Consider the following 4659-nt stretch of genomic DNA (forward strand, 5'->3'; position numbering starts at 1 on the left):
CACACACACACACACACACACACATACACACACTCATGCTATAGACAGGCAAAATAATCATGCACATAAAAGTCCAACAAACAAATCTCTAATCATTAACCTAAAGCAAGTATTTAGCCTCTGCCAGAACTGGAGTATATATTCTTAAATCTGTAGCTCCGTATGCTGGAGCCAATGGTACTGTGTGCGGGAATATTGTGCATGCGCATCCATCCTCTTTCCTGGGTGAGTAATGACAATTCCAGAAACAGAGTAAAAGCTGTACAGTATTAAAATTTTAGAGCTTGTATTTTCCTCAACTTCTCCACCAAACTTCTTGCTCATCATAAACTAGTTGGTGGGAAAAGCATTACAGAGATGGGAGGTGATGATATCCAGACACTTTAGACTTACATGTTCCCACTCTAATAAAACATTTTCATTCATTAAAAAGGAACTTGAAATTTTATTTGTATTATATGTGTGTTTTGCCTACATGTATGTAAATGTACTAGGTATATGCCTGATTCCTACCAAGGTCAGAGGAGGGTGTTGGATGCCTTGGAACTGGAGTTATAGGTGGTTATGAGACACCGTGTGAGTGCTGGAAATTGAACACAGGTCCTCTTGCAAGAGCAAAAAGTGCTCTTAACCACTGAGCCAACCTTTCAGCCCCCAGCATTTTAAAATCTAAATGTACTAGACATCATGAGATTATGAATAAAATCTTGGCACTGTTCCTGAACATTGCTTTTATTGGAGAGGGATTATAAAAAGGAAAATATAATGTGGGGTCCCATAGATCAGTGCTTCTCAAACTCTATACTCAAGGACCAGTTAAAAACAACTCTCTGGGGTTCCGCATTTCGGCTCTCCGGAGTGTGGGAGGCAGATCGGCCGGACTCTGCCGTGTGTGCTGGTTCGAGGCAGCGGCTGGACCCCGACCCCAAGGCCGGGCCCTGAAGCTTCGTCGGCCCTGCTTAGCCTCGGACCGCCCTCCGCTTCCCGGTGCCCGGCGGGGCGCCGAGTCTGACTGGGGCCGCGGCCCCTCGGGCTAGCGAGGATGAGCTTCCTCTTCAGCAGCCGCTCTTCGAAAACATTCAAACCAAAGAAGAATATTCCTGAAGGCTCCCATCAGTACGAACTCTTAAAACATGCAGAAGCCACTCTGGGAAGTGGCAATCTGAGGCAGGTTGTCATATTGCCAGAGGGAGAGGACCTCAATGAATGGATTGCTGTTAACATTGTGGATCTCTTCAATCAGATCAACATGTTGTATGGAACCATTACAGAATTCTGCACTGAGGCAAGCTGCCCAGTCATGTCTGCAGGTCCCAGGTATGAATACCATTGGGCAGATGGCACTAATATTAAAAAGCCAATCAAGTGTTCTGCACCAAAATACATTGACTATTTGATGACTTGGGTTCAGGATCAGCTTGAAGACGAAACCCTTTTCCCTTCGAAGATTGGTGTCCCGTTTCCCAAAAACTTCATGTCTGTGCCAAAGACTATCCTGAAGCGTCTCTTCAGGGTTTACGCCCATATTTACCACCAGCACTTTGACTCCATGATGCAGCTGCAAGAGGAGGCCCGCCTCAACACCTCCTTTACGCACTTTATTTTCTTTGTTCAGGAGTTTAATCTGATTGACAGGCGTGAGTTGGCACCACTTCAGGAATTAATTGAGAAGCTTGGATCTAAAGACAGATAAATGTTTCTTCTAGAACACAGTTGCCCTCTCGCTCTATCTACCACAAGCACCCTCTCATTGCTGTGTGGTGTGGACTAGTGATACTGAACTATAAGAAAGCAGGATCAAAAGACCCATTGTTGTCTGCAGAGAAAATTGTCCCAAAGGTAGGTTGGCCAGAGAGCTTCAGAACAAGACCTGTATGGCACAGCCAGATTGGAGGTGCTGTGTGGCCACCCGTCCTTTAGTGTCCTCTGTTGTAACCTTAGGTTAGCCTGTAGTTTGTTGCTGATCTTTTGTTCAAGAAAGTGATTGAAGCCGCAAAACAACAACAACAAAAAAAAAAACAAAACAAACAAACAAAAAAAACCCAACTCTCTGAGGCAGAGAACTGGCTGAGGATAAGAGCACTTCTCGCTCTTGCAGAGAACTACAGCTCAGTTCCCACATCTCACATTGGGTAGCTAACAACCACCTTTAAGTTCAGCTCCAGCAGATTCGATACCTCTTGTAGCTTCCACAGGCTATACATACCCACAAATAAAAATAAATCCTTAAGAAATTATGAATTGGCCGGGCGGTGGTGGCGCACCCTTTAATCCCAGCACTTGGGAGGCAGAGCCAGGCGGATCTCTGTGAGTTCAAGGCCAACCTGGTCTACAGGACAGGTACCAAAATTACACAGAGAAACCCTGTCTCAAAAATAAAATAAAATAAAATAAAATAAAATAAAATAAAATAAAATAAAATAAAATAAAATAAAAAATAAATGAATCAATTGTGTTACATTTAGAAAGCAATCAGCAATTCACACTTTTCCACCTTGTCATAGAATGGGACTTTGGAGATCACTGGTCTACACTTTTGAGTGACACTGTGGTAAATCAGGGGTGTCTACTCCACATTTGAGTAGCTCTGAAGTTCATAAGAGCCACCGCACAGAACGCTATGGTGAAGGGCTCCGAGCAGCAGGGGATGCATTTTGGCAAGTGTGTGTGTGTGTGTGTGTGTGTGTGTGTGTGTGTGTGTGTGTTGGCGGGTGTTGAACCTGCAGAGAGGCAAGCAGAAGCTGGCTAGTGTAGGAAGGCTGGTGCCATGGCTCCAGGGATTGATCTGACAGAGGTGAGGGAACGAAGAAATGACAGACACACAGGAAAACTGGGATGGGAAAACTGGGCTCCCTGATGGAGAAACCTCAGCAACCCGCAATCTCAGTGTCTTTATTGTTCACAGCTGAACATGAGGCAGGTTTTTGTACATGAGGAGAAAGGTTATTGTATGCACCTGAACAAGGAGGCAGGTTTGACTAATCTTGGTAGACATAGAAGTCTCTGTAGGGTATCAGTCTTCAGACCATAAACATGGGATGGGTGTGAGAAGGCTGGAAGTTTTTTGCACTCACTGTTAATATTCACACTCAGACCCCAGGAAGGTTTTGCCACCATGCCGAGCTTCACCCAGGGAAGGCTTAGCCATTCCAATGAGGCTGAGACACTGGTCCTTGATATGGGCATGGCCATGTCAACAATACACATTCACTCAGGACTTCACTGACTTTCCTACAGGCTGGGTTTTATAAAGCAGCAAGAAAGAGTACTGAACTAGGCCACACAAACACATGTAACGGTTGAACATTTTGGCTTCAGTGTTAAAGACAAATTATAGAGAATTATGACAGGGAGACTCAGTGGGAGGCTGGAGGACTGAAATTTATGTAAAAACCTTCAATCAGGGTTTTTGTTTGTTTGTTTTTTTTTAAGTAGAAACCTTTTTAAATTGCTCAGTATCCATTTCTTCTGGGGACTTCTGTTCCATACCAATCAGATGTACTCTGTTTATAATCTGAAATTTAAGCATTATACAACTTCTAACTTGATTGCTCCTGCTTTAATAATTGACACCAAATTGTAGCCTCTACTTGATTTGGTTCCAAGCCACTTCTCTAAGTTACCAACAGATTCTGTGAGTTTCTAAGTCTTTCAATAATTCCCTTGTTTATTGGGCAGAGTAAGAAGATTCTCGTGTACACGCATACAAGGGATGTCTGACCAGAATCTTGCACTCCTCTTACAGGACACATTAAACCAGAAGGCATTCATCAGAGATGTAGGGTTAGTGGAAATGTTTAACAAGAGAATCCTTGGGTTTAGAGCTGGTTAGATATTAAGGCGATTACTACATTGAGGAGGGCCTCTCATTATATGGTAATAGAAGTGCTCCCCCACTTAAAAAACAAAAACCCCAGCTCATCTGTTCAGTTTAGACTCAAGTGGTAGATCCAGTTATTGAGTTGATTGGAACAGAAGAGTTCTGACCTAGTCAGGGATCAGTCATTTGGTGGATTATCTGAAGTCACTCTTGGAGAACATTGGGGGAAGTAGGTCACCGTGGGTGTGCTCCTGAGCGTATAGCTTGTTCCTGGCTACTTCCTGCCTCTCCCTCTGCTTTCTGGCCACCAGCAAGGCAGGGGCTCTTTTCTAGCAGCACCACAGCCTACAGCCATGGTGTTCTGCCTCACCAGAGGCTCTCGTGTGCCTGTCACAGCAATGAAGCCCTGATGAACATCCATGTGCCTGTCACAGCAATGAAGCCCTGATGAACATCCATGTGCCTGTCACAGCAATGAAGCCCTGATGAACATCCATGTGCCTGTCACAGCAATGAAGCCCTGATGAACATCCGTGTGCCTGTCACAGCAATGAAGCCTTGATGAACATCCGTGTGCCTGTCACAGCAATGAAGCCCTGATGAACACAACCCTGGAAAATCCAGTCTGGGCTCCATCTTGTTATATTCTTGGACTAATCCCTAATCTCTTAGTGAGTCAGCTTCCTTCATGGGGCTAATAATAGTACTTGCCTCAAACAAATATTTTAAAAGTAAATGTATTAATAGATGTTAAGTACTGAGAGTAACTCATATAAGTAACGACCCAATTTATATGAGCTTATAACTATAAAACAAGTTTCTGAGACATGGACAAGAAA

At 44.0% G+C, this 4659-nt stretch overlaps 1 pseudogene; it reads left to right on the forward strand.

Annotated features, from left to right (window-relative positions):
• The first annotated feature begins 995 nt into the window (after window positions 1-995).
• Window positions 996-1766, forward strand: LOC143268864 (MOB kinase activator 1A pseudogene; annotated as a pseudogene).
• Window positions 1767-4659: the final 2893 nt, after the last annotated feature.

This window comes from Peromyscus maniculatus, chromosome 16, assembly GCF_049852395.1.
Source record: "Peromyscus maniculatus bairdii isolate BWxNUB_F1_BW_parent chromosome 16, HU_Pman_BW_mat_3.1, whole genome shotgun sequence".
In the NCBI taxonomy this organism is placed as follows: domain Eukaryota; kingdom Metazoa; phylum Chordata; class Mammalia; order Rodentia; family Cricetidae; genus Peromyscus; species Peromyscus maniculatus.